Genomic DNA, 22818 nt, shown 5'->3' with positions numbered 1-22818 from the left:
AAAATATATTTTAATCCATAAAACTTGTTACACATGATAACTATACTGGATTCCTGATAAATGACACAGATAATTAATTGGGACATCTGCTAGTGAATAGACCCAATGCAATGATTTTTGTATGACTGAGTACAGCTACCCATGTAATGGCATACCAATATAGATGAAGTTCAAATACATCCTACTTTCTTTTTTAAAAAGTAGTCAGTGCATGTTATTTCTGACTGAGGAAGATGTATTTCCCTCCTGCACCCACTCAAAACACACCTAGATTTTGGTCATAGAGGGAGGAGAAAAATTAATTTGTTATACCAACTGTTGATCACATATTTGCAGAAGCCTGAGGCTTACGTGTTAATTTAATAGGAGATTTTTTTCTTATCTAATTAAAAATAATAAAGCCATAATAAGCTATCTGTCTTGCTCCTGTCCTGGGGCACTGCATTTCACAGATTTTAGCAAACCAAAATATTTTCAAAATATAAATATATATAACTAATATAAACACACTACAAATTAGCTGCCTTTCAATATTATTGGAAGTCCCCTTTGGGATATTATCGACATTTTACAGAGTAGAAGACTCCAGAGAGATGCAGGTGTCAGTTCTGGGCAGCATTTACTGGACCCAAGCAATGTGGAATGGGAGAAAAGAGCCCACCCTTCAACGCAGCCTGTATAATCTGAAAAACCTCCAGTGACGGGGATTCTACCATATCCCTTGGAAGCCTGTTCCAGTATTAGAACATTTTTCATAATATCTAACCTAAATCTCCTTTTCAGCAGATTAAGTCAACTACTTCTTGTCCTACCTTCTATGGACATGGAGAACAATTGATAATCCTCTTCTTTATAACAGCCCTTTTCGTATTTGAAGATTGTTATCAGTTTTCTTTTCTCAACACTAAACAGACCCAGTTGTTTTAATCTTTCCTTATGTCCTGCCTTACCATGGGACGATGGACTAGATGACCTCTTGAGGTCCCTTCTAGCCCTTCTTTTCTATGATTCTATAAGGGCTGACCAGGATCATAGAATCATAGAATATCAGGGTTGGAAGGGACCTCAGGAGGTCATCTAGTCCAACCCCCTGCTCAAAGCAGGACCAATCCCCAATTTTTGCCCCAATCCCTAAATGGCCCCCTCAAGGATTGAACTGACAACCCTGGGTTTAGCAGGCCAATGCTCAAACCACTGAGCTATCCCTCCCCCCTAAGGATCGTAGCCCTGGTGCTTGGTAGAGCACAACAGCTGCTATGGAGATTGTTTCCTCATTCCCGAGGGAATGGGAAAGATAGGAATGAGGCAGAGCCATTGATTCTTCCCTACTATATACCAACCAGCAGGGATGGCTGCTTTGCTGACAAGGGAGTATGAGGTTTATGCACTCCTCCACACACTAAGGAAGTTCAGGAGGCATTCCCCTGTGGTGATATGCATGTCCTTCAAGTAGAGATGTGCCTCTCAAGCACAATCTAGCCTTAAGTGACTTTCCCAAGGTCAAATACCAAGTTGGTGGCAGAACTGGGACTAGAAGTTTTGAACTGGGACTGTGAATTTTTAAACGACATCCTTGTGCTTGTTCCTCCAAACCACACCACCAGGAATAAGTGCAAACAAAAAAACCTAACTAAATAAATCAACAAGTTTGTAGTCTTTACAGTAAGCTCTGCCACGGGGGGAGGGGCACCGTCAAAGTAGTCACAGGGTAAGCCTAGCAATTTTGACAGTGTTCTTTAAATATATTTGTTATTCCAAAGCATCAGTGTAAGAGATTGTTACTTTCCATTCATGAGAATGTCAGCTGATCTCAAGACATCTTTGCAGAGGGTTCTTTTATTTACTTAAAATATGGTGTCAGGATAGATCTGAATTCCATGTCAAGAAAACCCCCATGAAACAGTTCATTTTAACAAAATACAATTCCACATGAAATCTAGAGGTCTGTTTGTGTGGAGTTGTCATATATATAAAGGGAAGGGTAAACCCCTTTAAAATCCCTCCTGGCCAGAGGAAAAATCCTCTCACCTGTAAAGGGTTAAGAAGCTAAAGGTAACCTCACTGGCACCTGACCAAAATGACCAATGAGGAGACAAGATACTTTCAAAAGCTGGGAGGAGGGAGAGAAACAAAGGGTCTGTGTCTGTCGGTACGCTGCTTTCGCCGGGGATAGACCAGGAATAGAATCTTAGAACTTTTAGTAAGTGATCAAGCTAGGTATGTGTTAGATTATGATTTCTTTAAATGGCTGAGAAAAGAATTGTGCTGAATAGAATGACTATTTCTGTCTGTGTGTCTTTTTTGTAACTTAAGGTTTTGCCTAGAGGGATTCTCTATGTTTTGAATCTAATTACCCTGTAAGGTATCTACCATCCTGATTTTACGGGGTGATTCCTTTATTTCTATTTCTATTAAAAGTCTTCTTGTAAGAAAACTGAATGCTTTTTCATTGTTCTCAGATCCAAGGGCTTGGGTCTGTAGTCACCTATGCAAACTGGTGAGGATTTTTACCAAACCTTTCCCAGGAAGTGGGGTGCAAGGGTTGGGAGGATTTTGGGGGGAAAGACGTGTCCAAACTACGTTTCCCAGTAAACCCAGTTAGAGTTTGGTGGTGGCAGTGGATATTCCAAGGACAAAGGATAAAATTAATTTGTACCTTGGGGAAGTTTTAAACTAAGCTGGTAAAAGTAAGCTTAGGAGGTTTTCATGCAGGTCCCCACATCTGTACCCTAGCGTTCAGAGTAGGGGAGGACCTTGACAGGAGTACTGGGGCTTTTGTTTGTAAACTCGTTAGGTCAAGAACCATGGGGGAAATCCTGGCCCACTGAAGTCAATGGGAGTTATGCCATTGACTTCAATGTCTTTTTTTAACTGTTTGTAAGATGCCTAACATACTGCTTTCTGGCAGCAGTGTATTATTGTAACTAACAATAAGGGGCTATACTAATTAACTGAAGCATATGTTTTTTCCATGGTTTAGCCAGGAGATGCTCTAGTGACATTATAAATAGCAGTTACCCAGGCAGCCTTATTATGAAGTTCAGTCCAGTAAGCACTGTAGGGTGACCTTTCCTACTCACGGAAATCTCTGTTTTCTTAGCATATGCCACAACAACAAGCTTGTGAATTCTTTCATTCATTTTTCCATCTACAGCGTACAATTACTGTGGCACAATTGTATTACACAATTTAATCAATCTACTTCTGCTGAAAAACCCCGAATAGATTTGACTTTAATAATTTGGTTATGCAGCTGTGCTGAAGTGAAGTAGATGTGGTCATGATGGGAGTGTGGGGGAAGGGCTTTCATATGATTTGGTGCCTTCTTCCATCAGCTAGTCTGAAGGATGCAGATGTCAAAAGCATTCTTAGTCCAAGATGGAAAATCACCTGCTCACTTGCCACAATCACTTAGATTCAGAGCAATCCATTTTTATATTTATTCCTGTTTATAATTAAAACTAGAACTGTACTTACAAAAGGAGCCAAGACACTAGAATACTTGATGGCGATGATACATTAATTTACCAGTGGTAAGACCCAAGGATATGTTCTGTAGAATTTCTTAGGTATTAATTTAGTATTTTAATTTGATGTTGCTCACAGACATTTGTTGCAATAAAATATGCTCAGAGAGAGCGTTCTGCATTAGAAAAAACTAAATACAACCTTTAGTTAATTTAATAAAAGAAACAGTGTTTTTTAAATCTCCCTTTTATTTAAAATCACAATGTCTCTGTAGTTGGCAAAATGCCCACTGCACCAGAAGGGTCTCTAATTCAGCACCGACAAAACTGTGTGGCTTTGCACTCTTACTGAGCTGGTAGAGGAAAATAATCCCAGTTTTCACTCACAGGGAAAATAAAACCTACTGTTTGGCTGAAATCATCCATTCTTGGTCTTATCAATAAAGAGTGCCCTCCCTTAAATGGATGTTCAGACAAATCCAACCTATTAATTATGGAAGGTTGGACAAACTGTACTTTCCTCATTGTGAAAAATGGATACTTATTTTTATTTTTTCTTTTAAATGTTAGAAAACAGCTGATCTCCAAAAAATATCAGCAGCAAGTGTGAACTACATTCCTGTATCCTGTTCTTCCTCAATTTCTAATTGTGACTATTCAAATCATAAAAATTATTAAGCACAAGCATTTTTGTCTGTTTTTTAAAATAAGGAAATTAAATGCAAGGAACAGACTAAAGCAATTTTTCATTTGTACATATAAAACAAAGTCAGGTAATTCAAAAGTGATACAAATGTCTTTCCTGCACAATGTCTGTTTTCAGAGGTGCAATCTACACTTATCAACATAAACAGAAACACGTTTAACAAGAAAAACAGAAACATAATTTACTACAGACTCTGGGCTAGACTGTGGCTTTAAACTGCTGATCATGTTGGTGGGTAGTGACAGACAACAGCTGAGGAACCATGCAGCATCAAGGATCCCACAGGAATTTAGACTTAGAATTTTGCTGCAAATTCAACACTGAAGAGGGAGCTCTGACATCCTTTCACAGGATGCAATGGACACCTTGTGCCATGTCACTAACTCGGCTTCTTCCTCTTTGAAGAACAGACTAGACCAACTTCCTCAAAGAGATTCAGCTCAGATACCATGGTGTTGGACAGTGGGATTAACCCTTGTGTACAATAAACCCAGCAGCCAGTCGGTGACGTATCTGGCCTGGTGCAAACCCCTAGCATGGGCAAGGAAAGCTCCTGCAGTGTAAATCAGATTATGTTGGCTTTGAGCAGAAGAAAACACCAACAGTGTTTACTGCATCTAGGAACTACCCAGCAATAACTTGTACAATGAAGGTCATCATTCCTTCCTCACTCGCTTCCACCTCTTTTCTGTCGTCCCTCCTGCTAGGCCTTCCAAATTCTGGCCCCAGCTTGCTGCTGGAACCTTAGCACCCTTCCCTTGTACCCAGGTTAAAGGGTTGAGAAAAGAGGGTTGCTTCTTGCTGTACCAGACATTAGGAACCCCAACTTCATTCCCAAAGCTTCTTTAGGGGATGTCGCCCCCCCCCATCCACCTTTAAATCCAATTAATCAGACCACCCAGGGACCACCAGGCGGTGCTAGCAATTAGCTTGACTGCCTCTCTCTACCCCCCAGCTGCATTCCTAGATAGTTAACAAATTCCCTTCCTAATATCAGCCAAATATCAGTTCTTTTGTTCCCATTTAACCAGAGAACCCACACCGCTCCTTGAGGTTGTGGGGTTTGCAATGTAGGGAAGGTCTACAATATAAACCCTAAGATATGACTGATAAGAGTTATGGTCAGATAGATACATTCCTCAAGGAGAATGTCCTGAAGCAGAAAGATGAAGATTATTTTCTGACAAGGTCTGGTGTGGTACCATAACTACAGCTGGTTTGGAGTTTGATGAAAAATGCTGATTTGTCAAAACCAAAACTTTTTGTGGAAAGGGGTCAGGTTTGACAAAAGGTCTCCCTGGTCAAAACTAGAGAGAGAGCTACCACTAATTAGCATCCTGGGGGTTATAACCTGAGTGTGGGTCTCCCTCTCTAGTTGTTCATTGAAAAAAAAAGTTCTTGGTTTTATCCCCGTGCCGAATGGGAAAACTTTTTGAAATCTCAGAAAGGGACAGGAGAATAGTTTCCCATCCAACTCTAACCATAATGGTATTTTTACCTATGTTTAGCTTTTTCTCTCTAAACTCAGTTTTCCATTAGGTTGCAAAATATTTTAATAGATTTCGTGAAGGCCAGCTAATGTATCTATTCTCTGTAGGTTTATTAAAAGTCTGTATTTGATGACCCATAGTGACTGCAGTAATTGACTTTTGTGATAATACGGTCTAGCTTTTGTGTGGAAGAGGAGTCCCCTCAAATCCTTTTGCAGGAGCTATGTAAAAGAAATAAAATGACAGACTGATTACTGCTTGTGGGCTAGGAGAGAGACTGCAGTTTCTCCTCAGGAGAGGACCAAAGCACAGAGAGATGAACTGACGGTGAGTCATCTACATCCCAGCACACAAAATGTTAGCTACCTACACACAAATTCACAAGGTCCTGATCCTAAAATCAGATCCACAAAGGTGGAGCCTTTTGCTTGAACTTATGAACCTATACAGAGGGTGCAGTTCCATTGAAGTCAGTTGGGATTTAAACATATAGATTCCTGGGTCGAAGCACATCTGATTGTGTGATTGGAAACTAAGCAAGTAAGAATTAGGATATTAAAATATGGAGTATATCAGATCTCATCATTACCCTATTTTCATGTAGAATTTAATGAAGGATAGTATGATAGCAGCCTTAATTCTCAGTATCTCAAATACCATCGGGTGAGTCCAGACCCTAAATCTTATTAAATTAAAGTCTCGTTTACACTAGGAAAGTGTTGCCAATATAGTTATTTGCCTTCTAGTGTGGGTGCTGCTTACACCAATTCCCCAACCAAAGTAAGATGTATCAGCAAAAGCACTTTTGTGCTGGTAAAACTGCATGTATCCTAGAGCTTTTGCTGATATGAAAAATGTCGTAAAACAATCTCACTCCAAAAGTGATACTATACTGGCAAAGTTTCTAGCGTAGATCAGTCTTAACTATGTATTAAGTTTACTTCAAATAAGAAAGCAAGGAATTACCTAGAGAAAAGTTGCTCTTCAAAGTCCAATGAAAAAAGATAAATATTTAAGCTTTACCTGAGATGTAATATTGCTAACAATTCCTCTCTCTTTGAGAACAGAAGAACAACTTATTTTGCTTAAGTTGCATAACAAAAACAAATACATTGTTGTCTTTAATAGATTCCCCAACTACAAATTCTCCAGTGAATTCATTGCTAACAATTAATAGGCTGGAATTCTGCCAAAGTAGTAATTAACTTACAAATACAAAAAAAGTCTCTTAAATAGAATGATGACTATGACAATCATATGCATTATAATTATTAAAGGTGACCTGCAAATGAAAATGACATCCACTTCAGCATCGCATGCTCACACTAGCCTGGCTAAAATGGGCATTCAAGCACATTACATAAAAGCAGACTGGTTTTTCCTTCAGGCTCTGAAACATCTGTCTTCACCTATGGTCAACAAGGGCAAATCCTGAGCCCAGTCTATATTGTCTTAATGGTCATGTTAGCACCAAATGGCTGCAGTCCATGTACTGGTGTGATTGACCCAGGGAATGTTTGGCCAGATGCATAATGCAACACAGGGAGCAGAGGGAAGAAGGAGTGGTAAGGAATTCAAACCTCTGAGAGCAGAAAGTATTTAAAAACTCATGCAAATTCGCTTAATGACCACTCCTCAACACCCTGAGCAGCTTGAAAGGAATGTGGATCCAGGCTCCTGCCCCCAAACTGGGACTGTGTGACTGCTTGGTGTATGTGTGTCGGGGTCAGTCCAGCCACAGGGCCTCAGTAACTCCAGCAAGGAGGTGGGGAAGATGGAGATGGAGAAATCATCTGCAGACAAATGTTTACCTTGCAAGGTGGGCTTCCAACATCCCTGGAGACCTCTTTCCCACTTTCCCCCCAGTGGCCTCATTCGATTGATCTTTCTCTTGTTCTGAAAACTTGTTTCAGAGCTATCACATCTCTCTCTGAGTAGCAGAGCCTATTCATTCTCTCCTTGCTTTGAGAATCTTCAACAGAACATTCAGTTTCATTGAAATAGAATTATTTCACAGGGACACGTCGATTTCAATGAAATTTTCTATGGAAAAAAAGTCAATACATCATTTTGGCTCTCATCTTGTTTTGATATGAAGTCAAAATGTTTTGTTTGGATAAGGTAAAGTCTTTTATTTTGTTTCCAATTTAGATCATATTTAAATATTAATTTCATATTCTATATTACACAATGTTATATAATAAGTAAAAATGAAATCTAAACCAACAGTGTCTCAACAAAACATTTTTGCCTGATGAAAATTACACTTTTCACCTTACCAAAAGGTAATGTTTCAATATTATTGAAATGAAATGATGAAATGATGCAGCATTATGAAACAAAATGTTCCGATGGGCTCAGATAGAAATTTTTGGAATTTTTGTTTCATGGATAAATTTGAAATTTGGGCTTTTCATTCTGATTTAGAAATTTTTTCCCCCCAGAATTTCGTGTGGAAGGGAAATCATGATTACTGATCAGCTCTACCTGTCACTCATCTTCAGAACAACCCACTCTACAGCATAACTGAAAACCTATACATCTAGGTACATATATGTCCTTCATCATCCCAGTGCTTCAGTGCCTCACAAATAATAATGAAACTTTCTTTACAATATCCCCGTGACATGTGGAGGAAGTTTTGTCTTTCACATTTTACAGATAGAGATCTGAGGCACAAAGCGAATGAGTGATTTGCCCAAGGTCATGCAGGAAATCTGTGGCAAAGCTAATAACTGAATGTAGATCTCTCAGTTCAATTGCTTACTCACATTACCACCCCCAATCCCCATCTAACATGTTGTATGGCAGTGAGGCTGGGCAGAGTTGCACACTGCACTGGGAAAGGGTTGAGCTGATATGATCTGTGAACATATTGGAGGAAGGGACAGGAATAGTTTTTTACCTTGTCTAATCCCTCTAGAGTTAATTGGATAGGCCAGGACAGTGCAAATGCCTGAAATGAATGAAGCTTTTCCCAGTTCTATATTTTCACACTCATCATGTTATATTTTAAGGGTATGTGTATGCTGGAATAAAAGACCTGCAACACAGCTGCCCCATATCAGCTGCCTGGGGCTTGGATTGTTGGGCTAAAAAATTCTGTGTAGACGTTCGGGCTCTGTCCCAGAGCTCAGTCTCTAGCCCAAACCCAAATGTTTACATCGTAATTTTACAGCCCTGCATCCTTAGCCACAAGAGCCCAAGTCAGCTGACCCTTGCCAGCAGCAGGTGTTTAATTCCTATGTAGTCATATCCTAAAGGTACTGAAGTACATACACGTAGAGAATGAATTTAACAGTTTTTCTTGTAATTACATATTTCTAAAAGTAAATTGATATTTACTGGGGAAGATGCTTAAGGAAATCAAGGCTCAGGTGATCTTCAGTGGGATTCTGCCAGTTCCTAGAGAAGGGCAACAAAGGTGTGACAAGATGATGACTATCAACAGATGGCTCAGGCAGTGGTGTTATAAGGAGGGCTTTGGGATGTATGGCCACTGGGAGACATTCATGGAGAGAGGACTGTTCTCTCAGGACGGACTTCATCTGAATAGGGAAGGAAATAGACTTCTAGGATGGAGGCTGGCATGACTGATTAAGAGAGATTTAAACTAGGAATTTGGGGGAGATGGCTGCGAGATGTCCAGGTAATCTCCAAGCCAGATTTTAACATTGAGAGGGAAGAAAACAAAGTAAGAAAGGATACAGCCGTGGGTAGGAGAATGGACATAAGGAGGAAGGGCAGTGTGGATACCAGTCTAGTAGGTCATACTGGCAGTAGAATGTCCATGCCTAATTGGATAAAGAATGTGAGCAAGGCCAAACAGCAAAAATTAAGATGTTTGTACACCAATGCAAGAAGCCTAAGTAACAAAATGGAGGAACTAGAGCTACTGGTGCAGGAAGTGAAACCAGATATTATAGGGATAACAGAAACATGGTGGAATAGTAGTTATGACTGGACTACAGGTGTCATAAATATAAAGGAAAGGGTAACAACCTTCCTGTACACAGTACTATAAAATCCCTCCTGGCCAGAGGCACAAAATTCTTTTACCTGTAAAGGGTTAAAAAGCTCAGGTAACCTGGCTGGCACCTGAGCAAAAGGACCAATAAGGAGACAAGATACTTTCAAATCGGGGCGGGGGGAAGGGGGAAAGGTTTTGGTCTGTCTGTTGTGTGTGCTTGCCGGACACAGATCAAGGAAGCAAGCAATCCAATTCCATTAGAATTAGTAAGTACTAGCAAGGGAATGTGTTAGCTTATTTTTGTTTTGGCTTGTGATTTTCTCTGTGCTGAGAGGAAGGTGTATTCCTGGTTCTATTTTTGTAACTTTAAAGTTTGGCCCAGAGGAAAATCTTCTGTGTTTTTGAATCTGATTGCCCTGTAAGATTATCTTCCATTCTAATTTTACAGAGGTGCTTCTTTTACCTTTTTCTTTATAATAAAGTTCTGTTTCTTTTAGAATACGATTGGTTTTTTTTTAAGTGTCCTAAAAAAACCCCAAGGTTGGTCTGTGCTCATCTTGTTTATTCTCAAGCCTCCCCAGGAAAGGGGGTGTGGGGACTTGGGGGGATATTAGGGAGGAGTAGGGACTCCAAGTGGTCTTTTCCCTGAGTTTGTCTAAATCACTTGGTAGTGTCAGCAGTACCTAATCCAAGGTTCAAGGGAGAATTTGTGCCTTGGGGAGTTTTTAACCTAAACTGGTAGAAATAAGCTTAGGGGTCTCATGCAGGTCCCCACGTCTGTACCCTAAAGTTCAGAGTGGGGAGGGAACCCTGACAACAGGTATTGAAGGATATGTGCTGTTCAGAAAAGACAGAAATAAAGGTAAAGGTGGTGGAGTAGCATTGTATATCAATGATGAGGTAGAATGTAAAGAAATAAGAAGCAATGGAATGGATAAGAGAGTCTGTCTGGGTAAAAATCACATTGGGGAAGAAAACGACTAGAGCCTCCCCTGTGATAGTGCTTGGGGTGTGCTGTAGACCCCCAGGATCTAATTTGGATATGGATAAAGCCCTCTTTAATGTTTTTAATGAAGTAAATACTAATGGGAATTGTGTGATCATGGGAGACTTTAACTTCCCAGATATAGACTGGAGGACAAGTACTTGTAATAATAATAGGGCTCATATTTTTCTAGATGCGATAGCTGGTGGATTCCTTCACCAAGTAGTTGCTGAACCACAAGAGGGGGTGCCGTTTTAGATTTGGTTTTGGTGAGTAGTGAAGACCTCATAGAAGAAATGGTTGTAGGGGACAACCTTGGTTCAAGCAATCATAGCGAATTCAGTTCAAACTAAATGGAAGGATAAACAAAAATAGATCTGTGACTAGGGTTTTTGATTTCAAAAGGGCTAACTTTTAAAAATTAAGGAAATTAGTTAGGGAAGTGGATTGGACTGAAGAATTTGTGGATGTGAAGGTGGAGGAGGCCTGGAATTACTTCAAGTCAAAGTTTCAGAAACTATCAGAAGCTTGCATCCCAAGAAAGGGGAAAAAAATCATAGGCAGGAGTTGTAGACCAAGCTGGATGAGCAAGCATCTCAGAGAGGTGATTAAGAAAAAGCACAAAGCATACAGGGAGTGGAAGATGGGAGGGATCAGCAAGGAAAGCTACCTTATTGAGGTCAGAACATGTAGGGATAAAGTGAGAAAGGCTAAAAGTCAAGTAGAGTTGTACCTTGCAAAGGGAATTAAAACCAATAGTAAAAGCTGCTATAGCCATATAAATAAGAAGAAAACAAAGAAAGAAGAGGTGGGACCACTAAACACTGAGGATGGAGTGGAGGTTAAGGATAATCTAGGCATGACCCAATATCTAAACAAATACTTTGCCTCAGTATTTAATGAGGCTAATGAGGATCTTAGGGATAATGGCAGCATGAAAAATGGGAATTAGGATATGGAGGTAGGAGCGAAACTCGAGCAGCTTAATGGGACTAAATCGGGGGCCCAGATAAGCTTCATCCAAGAATATTAAAAGAATTGGCACATGAAATTGCAAGCCCATGAGCAAGAATTTTTAATGAATCTGTAAACTCAGGGGTTGTACCGTATGACTGGAGAATTGCTAACATAGTTCCTATTTTTAAGAAAGGGAAAAGAAAAGTGATCCGGGTAACTACAGGCCTGTTAGTTTGACATCTGTAGTATGCAAGGTCTTGGAAAAAATTTTGAAGGAGAAAGTAGCTAAGGACATTGAGGTCAATGGTAAATGGGACAAAATACAACATGGTTTTACAAAAGGTAGACCGTGTCAAACAAACCTGATCTCCTTCTTTGAGAAGGTAACAGATTTTTTAGACAAAGGAAACACAGTGGATCTAATTTACCTAGATTTCAGTAAGGCATTTGATACGGTGCCACATGGGGAATTATTAGTTAAATTGGAAAAGATGGGGATCAATATGAAAATTGAAAGGTGGATAAGGAATTGGTTAAAGGGGAGACTACAGGGGGTCATACTGAAAGGTGAACTGTCAGGCTGGAGGGAGGTTACCAATGGAGTTCCTTAGGGATTTGTTCTGGGACCAATCTTATTTAATCTTTTTATTACTGACTTCAGCACAAAAAGTGGGAGTGTGCTAATAAAGTTTGTGGATGACACAAAGCTGGGAGGTATTGCCAATTCAGAGAAGGACCAGGATATCATACAGGAAGATCTGGATGACCTTGTAAACTGGAGTAATAGTAATAGGATGGAATTTAATAGTGAGAAGTGTTCAGTCATGCATTTAGGGATTAACAACAAGAATTTTAGTTATAAACTGGGGATGCATCAATTGGAAGTAACGGAGGAGGAGAAGGACCTTGGAGTATTTGGTTGACCACAGGATGACTATGAGCCACCAATGTGATATGATCATGAAAAAAGCTAATGCGGTCTTGGGATGCAACAGGCGAGGTATTTCCAGTAGAGATAAGGAGGTGTTAGTACCTTTATACCAGGCACTGGTGAGACCTCATCTGGAATATTGTGTGCAGTTCTGCTGTCCCATGTTTAAGAAGGATGAATTCAAAATGGAACAGGTACAGAGAAGGGCTATTAGGATGATCTGAGGAATGGAAAACCTGTCTTATGAAAGGAGACTCAAGGAGCTTGGCTTGTTTAGCCTAACTAAAAGAAGGTTGAGGGGTGGTATGATTGCGCTCTATAAATATATCAGAGGGATAAATACCAGGGAGGGAGAGGAATTATTTAAGCTCAGTACCAGTGTGGACACAAGAACAAAGGGATATAAACTGGCCATCAGGAAGTTTAGACTTGAAATTAGATGAAGGTTTCTAACCATCAGAAGAGTGAAGTTCTGGAACAGCCTTCCAAGAGAAGCAATGGGGGCAAAAGACCTATCTGGCTTTAAGATTAAACTTGATAAGTTTATGGAGGAGATGGTATGATGGGATAATATGATTTTGGTAATTAATTGATCTTTAAATATTCATGGTAAATAGACCCAATGGCCTGTGATGGGATGTTAGGTGGGGTGGGATCTGAGTTACTACAGAGAATTCTTTCCTGGGTATCTGGCTGGTGAATCTTGCCCACATGCTCAGGGTTCAGTTGATAGCCATATTTCGGGTCAGGAAGGAATTTTCCTCCAGGGCAGATTGGAAGAGGCCCAGGGGAGGTTTCGCCTTCCTCTGCAGCATGGGGCACAGGTCACTTGCTGGAGGATTCTCTGCACCTTGAAGTCTTTAAACCATGATTTGAGGACTTCAATAGCTCAAGCATAGGTGAGAGGTTTATTGCAGGAGTGGGTGGGTGAGATTCTGCAGCCTGCATTGTGCAGGAGGTCAGACTAGATGATCATAATGGTCCCTTCTGACCTTAATGTCTATGAGTCTATAAGGACAAATGCAGAGTCCTGCACTTCGGACAGAAGAATCCCATGCACTGCTGCAGACTAGGGACCGAGTGGCTAGCCAGCAGTTCTACAGAAAAGGACCTAGGGATTACAGCAGACGAGAATCTGGATGTTAGGTGGCTTATTCCTTCACCCATGTACTTCCCTGGTCCTTCTCACATGAACAGAGAGCAACAATACCCGAAGTCCAAAGGTGCAAACAATTCAATGTTTATTGGGGTGAACTTCGAGCAAGCATGATTCCAGTTTCCTTCCTTAGTGTCCCCCTTCCTAGCTCTGACATCACAGAGCCTTACACCTGTGTCCCTGTTCCCATTCCTGCTCTTAGCAAAACATGATTCCAATTTCCCCACCCCATTCCCTGTTCCCATTTCCCCCCCACACACATGCACTTCCTGATTGACTGCAGACTATGTAGTAAAACTTGAGTTCTGCTTAGCTATACCTTAACCAATCATTTTACTGAAATTTAACTAACCAATCCTAACATATTGTAACATGATTATTTAACCAATTATATCCCACCACCTTAATTAGTTTACACCCAGCAAAATTAATTCTACAGCAGACAGAAACAATCACAGAACCAGACAGAGATAATACAGACAAACAATAGCAAAGTGGGAAATATAATGACAAAACAATACAGAAGTGAGGATTTTACATCCCAGCTACTGATAAGTGAGTTCTTGCCAGACAGGATGCTATCAAACTCAGTTTCCTTTTACATTTTCTAGGCACTTCCCTTTCTCTGCAGCAGATAGGCATTATCAGGACAGAAGTGTATTCCTAACAGCCCAATAGCAACTTATTTCAATGTGACTAGTTTGGAATGTGAGGATGTGACCATTCGCTTCCCAGCTTATGGCTGCCTCTGCTGCTTAGCCAAAGGCCTTAGCCTAAGAACAGGGCCTCAGACTGTCACAGTAGGAGAAGGCTCTTACACCGGCAGACAGTGATTTTGATTCTTTCTTTTATACCTCTATAACTAGCTAAGTGATAAGAATACACATACATTCTTAGAGTATAGGCCTTTACAGACAGGCCTGAATATCTAGAACCTAACACTGGATATGAGTCAACAGTGTGCCCTTGTTGCCAAGAAGGCGAACGGCATTTTGGGCTGTATAAGTAGGAGCATTGCCAGCAGATGGAGGGACGTGATCATTCCCCTCTATTCGGCACTGGTGAGGCCTCATCTAGAGTACTGTGTCCAGTTTTGGGCCCCACACTACAAGAAGACCCTGGCTGGGATGATTTAGTTGGGGACTGGTCCTGTTTTGAGCAGGGGGTTGGACTAGATGACCTCCTGAGGTTCCTTCCAACCCTGATATTCTATGATTGTATGATCTCAAGTATTATAGCTTGATAAAAAAACATCAAATATAAAATAGGTCGGCAAAACCTTCACAAGTTTGTTGGAACTCAAGTGATTTCCAGAATGACTATTCAGATGCAGAAGTGCTTTGTTGATTGCTAAAGGGCAAGAATAAGCTGCAAAATATGCTTAATGGTCTAATTGCTTCTTATGTTTTATGGCAATCCCTCAGTATGGAAGTACTACACTCTTACATAACAGAATTTACTCCTGGATAACATGGAAACAACAGATTGTTCACATGAATATTGCCTCACTAGTAGTAATGGATGAAGCAAAAAGCTTATTCTGTCATTTGCAAAGCTGTTGTAGCCATGTTGGTCCCAGGATATAAGAGAGACAAAATGGGTGAGGTAATATCTGTTATTTAGACCAACTTCTCCAGATCTGAAGAAGAGCTCTGGGAAGCTCGAAAGCTTGTCTCTCTCACCAACAGAAGTTGTTCCAATAAAGGACGTTACCTCACTTGCCATGTTTGTTCTATCATTTGATATTTTCACATTTAAATTTAAAAGTATACAATGAAGAGTTGAGCAAGATATGGCTTGATTAAAATGAATTGAAAATAATTAATGCAAACAATTATTAATAAATCACAATAGCATTTTTTCATTCTTCTCAGCAGAAAAGTGAATTTTATTTTAAAATGTAACTCGGTCATATTTAAGTTATCAGAATATGAGAAATATATGATTTTCATGCTTTATGCAATGTGGATGTTCCTTTTTCATTTAACACGGACAACATTAAAAAATTGCATTGCTTTAAAATTTCATACTTGGCATGTGCATAATTCTCAATGAGGAATATGTGCTTTGCTAAAGTTGAAAAAGAAATGGTTGAACATGAAGTTAACTGACTGAACAATATAGTCCATGCTTAATATGCTGCTTTCTCCTACTTATAGAAACAAACTTATTGATGATCTTTATGAATATGAACTCCAGCTCAAAAGTACCCTAGTACATGAAGTTATGAACATTGTAAGACAGTGCATTTACTTCAACGATTAAATGTTGAAAAAACACCTTTATTTCAATTTGTGATAATAAAATCAAGTACATATACTGATCATTTCTGTTGTACCCTACTGTGATGTCCCAAAGAGACATTTATGACTTCAGAAGGAGAATAAACTACAGAAAATAATGAATTCTTAAGAGAGAGGCTGTTGTCAGTATAAAGAAAAGGAGTACTTGTGGCACCTTAGAGACTAACCAATTTATTTGAGCATGAGCTTTCGTGAGCTACAGCTCACTTCATAGTAAGGGAGAATGAGAAAAGAGATACAGACAAAAATGTAATCAAAATGGTTTCTAATGTTTTCCTACAATTCTTTAAGAGGTGCCAGCAGCTCTTTAAGAATTCTCAAAAGTTGCAGACAAAATGTGTGCGGTCTAGTAAATACCATCCCCTTCATTTCACAGACTATCACTTGTCAAATGTTTTATCAGAAATACAAACATTACAAGGCTATAATTCCACTGTAGAGTTGTTTCTGAAATGTGACATTATCACCTGTCTGATGCTTTTTCTTTAGGTAGCTTGCATAACGTTTTGAATGCCTTTCCATGATACACATGGAAACAGCATACACAAAACAATTTTCCATAACGTAGCTAGCATTATATCTAAAATTAATGGTTCTCTGCTCTGCAATTATGCAAGTGATGTTCCCATAATTAGTGTAGAAAACTGTAAAGCATTAAACAATGGTGTGAATGAGAACCTACTTAAGGCTCATCATGCTCCCAGAGAAGCTGTTCAGCAACCTGTAAAAAACAGAAGAGTTCCAATTTGAAATGTATGGCTCGCTGCTTCTGCTGTCTTTGAAGATAACATTCTCGAGGGTCAACATATTTCCCTGTTATGTCAGAGCTTGCCAGAGCATGTGGATAGCAATTTCATAACTCATAAAGCAGACATCCATAATATGTGGGATCCATCCTCTCTGGTTCCTCATTTGTTATTAACTATACAGCCTGGATGGAATTTAGGATTTGAACTGGGTCTTTGAAGAATTTCTAAGTATACATGGAAAAGTGTCACAATCCACTTTTGAGATATAGGTATAAAAAAGTTGGATGAAATTAAACCTTCTATTAAATTCACTTCTTTTAAAAAATTGGTCTTTTAATACTGTGACGTGGAAGCTCTTCAATCACAGCAATGTTTAAAGATGAAAAGTCCCTTGCTGTATTATTATCTTTCTTTCCCCCTGCTCCTCCCAACCCCTTGGGATTTATTGGACAGAGTCAGAATTAAAATCCCAACAAAACATAATGGTTATAGTCTGAGTGGCTGTTTCTTTTCCAATGAAAGAGTAACAACTGAGCTATAGAGACTCTTAGCAAAATATAACCACAGTGACTGAATGAGAAAATTTAGCTTGGAGGACCTTCAGGAAAAAAGTCCAAAAATATTTGAGAAGGTTGAAACCAATAAAGTCCTATGCAACTTACTCTAAAAATGCATAACTTTTACCTGAGAAGGTGCCCTTTATATAAGATTTCTGAAGCATTCTATAAAATTCTATAGCAAGAATATAATTTTCATTAAATTCTATAAAATCTACAGGACTTTTACTTAAGTGGTAAATGCATCTTCCACATAGCATAAAATGGCTCTTTCTAGATATGGAAAGACTTTCTTTGGGTTCCATACTGATCAATGGGATTAAGTGGTGGGTTCTTGCTTTATGCATTATTATTATTCATGACATCTGATTGGTTTATACAATGGTGTACAGACAAGACAGAAGACAGTCCCTGCTTTGATAGGTACAGAATGCTCTCCTAAACATATTTATCCATTTTATCAAAAAATCAAAGGCAATTAACGGATATAGTTATCATGAAGTTACTGAACTGATTCTGTGGATTTCCTGTGCATAAAAAATTAAAGATTTAGTTGACATACAATCTTTAACACTATGCCTTTGATAAAGACAACCCAGTTTTCTAATAAATTAGATCTGGATAGGCCACAACTTTTTTAATCATAACACAGACACAAGATATTGCTCAGAAGAAGATCAATTTATTCTTACTCCATCAAAATTTTATTTTTGAAATGTGAACAGGTTGTTCCAAAAGTCAGAACCACCCCTGGATTTTTCCATCTCAGACTGACACACTGCTTAACCCCTCACAGACAGATGCATTCTAAAATGTAATTGTTGTCCCTGGACATCATACTGTAGCTCAGGCTCTAAAGTTTGTACCATGCTAAGTAGCCAAAGCTTGTGCTAAGAGATTGAATGGTCTCTGGGAAGAGGATCTAATGGAATTATTTAAAATCAGCATTTGCCTGCATGTTTACCCTTAAATCCTATATTCAAACAACCACCTGTTTTTTTCTGATCTTTTAAGGACACCGTTTCTAAACCAATGCAACGGCTAGCCTGTTCCTGTAACTGAAATAAAAGTTATGAACTTGTAGAAAGGAAAAAGGAAAACAAGTTAGTAAGTAACCAAAATTGCCTCTATTATAGGAAAGGGAACTAAGGTTAGAAGGAGATAAATGATGTATTCAAGACCCAAGAAATTGCAGCAGAAACAAAAATTCAAAGTGAAAACGTACTGAAAGCTCAAGTAAATGGAAGGATGATCCTCAAAGACTGTGGCTCAGCTCCACCAGAAGTTAAGCTCCGTAGCTACCAATCATGGCCAATCAAGGCCCAGGAGGGAGTCTGGTAACCTGGCCAATCACAATTTTTATCCATACCAAAGTTTCAGCTGTTGGCTGCACACTGATTCAGAACAGAATTGTAAGTATTGCATAGGGTGGGTTGGGGGGAAAGCTGTGTTTAGGGAATAAACAAGTGTCTTATACTGCCTTGCATTTTATGTAGTTAATTTCATCCAAGTGACTGCAAACTAGGTGTAAATTGTACCAAATCAGAATTCTACAACTAGTATGAGTGGAGTATTTTATACCCACTTTGCATAAGTGTAATTGAGTATAATAGGTATGTGGCCATGGAAAATTAGGCACCAAATCAACATTTTCTTTTATTTAATTATGAGAGTTAATAGAAAGTGGGCAATGCATCACTAAAAAGAGGCATTTGTGGAGAGAACACTGAATCTTCAAGGTTCTAGCTTGATACATGTTGAGCTTTCTACTGTACAAAGAAAACTAAACACCTCCTGGTACGGACTGGCACACAGAGAATCACTTGCAGAAAATTATCAAGGCAGAACATTTGCAGAGAGACTCAGTAGGCAAAGATTGAAAAGGAACATATGAAGTTAGAGAGTATTGATAATTTTTTTTTATTTGAAAAGCATGTGAGTAAATTTTGGAACATTATGTTGAACACGTTCACATGCTTGAAATTTATTGAATGATTATTAGGGCTGTCAATTAATCGCAGTTAACGCATGTGATTAACTCAAAACAAATTAACATGTTATTTTTTTAAGGAGCGTTAATCACACATCTCTGGAGATGGAACTCTGCGGCAACCGGGCAGGGAGGGAGGCACCGTCTGCAGCAGTGAGCAGGAAGCGGCTGGGGACAAGAGACTCTGTAACATACAGATTCTCAAAATGCCTCCTGATTTCTGGGAAGCCGGTCTCATGCCCCCTCCCCATGCAATAATCTGATCGCCATATTTGGGGTTGGGAAGGAATTGTCCTCCAGGGCAAATTGAAAGAGACCCTGGGGTTTTTCGCCTTCCTCTGTACCATGGGGCAAGAGTCACTTGCTGGAGGATTCTCTGCACCTTGAAGTCTTTAGCCATGATTTGAGGACTTCAATTGCTCAGACATAGGTGAGAAGTTTATCGCAGGAGTGGGTAGGTGAGATTCTGTGGCCTGCATTGTGCAGGAGGTCAGACTAGATGATCATAATGGTACCTTCTGACCTTAATATCTATGAATCTATGATTTGTTTTACATGAGAGAAGGGGTAAGGGCAGTCGCCAGCCGCCGCAAGGACGCGAAGAAGGGAAAGGGCACTTGGGAGCTGCCGCCACAGGACCCCATCCCCTGGGTGACTCGAGAGGTCTCCCCCAACTCCATGCTGCACTAGCGATCGTGGCCCTGTGGGCAACTTGGGAGAGCTGGTTAAACACCTTCCAAGGGGGGGGAGAGAGGCACCTGACCCCATGATGCCTGCACTATCCCCTTCCTTCTGGACAGGGCTGGCCTTAGAGGTGGGCAACCACCCAAGGGCCATGCTCAAGGGGGCAACTGCTGCGTGCCTCTGGGGCAGGGATGCCTGTCCTCCTGCCACCCTACTCCACTGCTCTACTTACCACCCATAATAATGTTTCAAATATATTTTCAAAGGACTATCAGAAGGTGAAGACACAATCCAACAGTAATAGGGATTGTCCTGAGCATTCAGCAAGAGAAGAGCAATGTCTGATCTCAGGAGAGGGCAGGGATAGGATAACTAACAACATCACTACAGTTTGTCACTCTTATACAAAATATTTGTCAGGGCATATTTGCAGCCTGTGGATCATGACAAGTAAAGCATGTTCTGTCCCTCTTCTTGTCTACTGTCTCATTTAAGTTCGGAGCAATGTGATTTATATTTGGTATTTTCCACCATGCTCAACCCTGCTCTAGTTTAAGCAAAAATGAGGATCTCTCACAGTATCCTTAAAGCTTTCCACAAAAAGGGTCAATCAGAGACATGCACCTGGGAAAACTGCCCCCAATTTTCAGGTTAAATGTGCAGTTTACAGTTTTTTTCCCCGTCCCTCTTTACTCTGTATGATTTGATTTATGCTGTGCGCCTGGAGCCAAACTCTCTGTCATGGGTTTGTCTTTAAAAAGCCTGTCTATGGATTGTACTCTTATTCTAAGAAACATATGATATACATTTGGAAACCCCAAATGGCCCTAGTGAGTTGTTCAGGTGTCTACTGCAATATATTGCCCTCTTCGGCTGTCACAATTACCAAATCTTGTGTTTTCCTTTCCTCCACTCTCAGGTATTCTCTTTTTGCTTATTCTGCATATGATACAATTTAATTATGTACAAAGAGCGAACGAATGTAGCACTAATGTCTGAAGGACCATGGCTCCTATAAGAAATTGTGTTCACAGAATTGTATAGGCTGCCTACACAAATCCAGCTGTTGAGTGTTTCTTCTCCAGTTAAACTGGCACATCACTTTTCTAGTGAGCACTGTGCTAGTGAGATCTTAATGGAGAACCTTGAGCATAAATATCAAAATATAACAACCTGTGTGACCATCAAATAGCTCTGTTAAGTGTATGATGATGAAAAGGCCAGGAGCTTCCATTCCTAGGGTTAAGGAACATGCCATCATTAACCCATTATACTATGTTCTATAACTGGTAATTTACTCACAGGTTTTTTCAGTTTATTGAATGAGTGTGAGAGGAGAGTTGCTGTGGCATGTCCAGCATGATTATAAACATCTTAAGTATCTGGCACTATATTTGTCTGTTTGTGTAACATAGTCCAGTCATGACTTGGAGCTAGGGGTGGTAATAGCAACTCCTTGTTGTGCTAGCATCCTCTGTTGACAGTCGCTGAGGTGATTTCTCTGTCTGTTAACTCGGCCTTCCAACCAGGTCATACTCTTTAGTCCACCCTGCTGGGATCCCAGTTATCTCAACTAAAAGTCTAAAATGTCCTTAACAGAAACAAAATCCATCTGCCCTCTCTGAGGCTATTCTTCAGCCAGTCCCCGGTTCAGAGTGCTGCCCCCTTGCTGGGATCAACTACCCTTGTAAAGGGCTTGTACAGCCCCTCATTGGGGCAGGTGAGGGAACCCAGTCCTATCCTCAACTCCAGGTTCCAACCCAGGAACCTGCACTGCACAGTTAGGTAGGATCTGCTATCCAAATCTCAGTTTTCCCTGGACCACTTCCTACATCGCCTCTTTACTTCGCTGATGGGTCTTCCAGTCTCTCTGCTGTTTTAGTCAGGGTCCCTTCCAGCCTCCCTACTGGAAGGGCTTTCCTCCATGCTCTGACTCTCTCTTTACTCAGGGCCCTGCCAGGGCCTCCTTCTCCCCGTGTTTTATGGTGAAGCAGGCTCATTTACTGAGAATATGGCTGACAAACCCTGGACACCATACATTAATTCTTGAATTAAGTCTTTCACCTTTCTCAGTATTCTTAAGGAATTGCAATATTGCCTTTAAAAAACAAAAAACAAAACAGAGCCACATTTTCCTCATGCTCTTACTTGGTGTTGCAACAAAAAAAATGGGACTTTATGGTCTGTATGTTTTTCATATAAATATCCCCCTTTCAATGGCATCCTACTCTCTGTAGTCTCTTTTTATACAAAAAGAAAAGGAGTACTTGTAGCACCTTAGAGACTAACCAATTTATTTGAGCATGAGCTTTCGTGAGCTACAGCTCACTTCATCAGATGTAGCTCACAAAAGCTCATGCTCAAATAAATTGGTTAGTCTCTAAGGTGCTACAAGTACTCCTTTTCTTTTTGCGAATACAGACTAACACGGCTGTTACTCTGAAACCTGTCTTTTTATACAGGAATCACCCGATTTGTCTCAGGAGAGGCCCATGCTGTAATCAGGCCTGGCTTAGCCCCAGGGTCTCCAGCCCACACAGCAAGGCATCCTGTTACAGTATATGTGTGTAGACTATCAGAATAAGATAGATACTTAAAAATAACATGACAAACCTGATGCAGATTTATCAATGTATGTATTTACCCCATGATGTGAACAGAGACAAATGATTAATTTTTTCTTTTCCATATTCTGGAAGGAAAAACAAACCACAGAAAAAACACACTTTCCTTTGGTTAAAAGTAACCCGATCTCTTTTTGCCAAATTGTAGAGCAGTGGCAATGGTTTTTCAAGTTGTGAATTTTTAACTTAAGGAAAAATGTGGCAATTGTCAGTGATTATGCAACACCTTTGACAAACATCAAATGTTCT

General features: G+C 40.0%; 1 protein-coding gene across 4 annotated transcripts in view; it reads right to left on the bottom strand.

Moving 5' to 3' along the window:
- The window catches only part of IL1RAPL1 (interleukin 1 receptor accessory protein like 1), a 1168446-nt gene that overhangs the window by 202928 nt on the left and 942700 nt on the right, over positions 1-22818 (bottom strand). The gene's annotated exons all lie outside the window — the stretch shown is intronic.

The sequence above is a fragment of the Caretta caretta genome, chromosome 1 (genome assembly GCF_965140235.1).
Source record: "Caretta caretta isolate rCarCar2 chromosome 1, rCarCar1.hap1, whole genome shotgun sequence".
NCBI lineage: Eukaryota > Metazoa > Chordata > Testudines > Cheloniidae > Caretta > Caretta caretta.
This window is presented reverse-complemented; position numbering and strand designations above follow the sequence as displayed.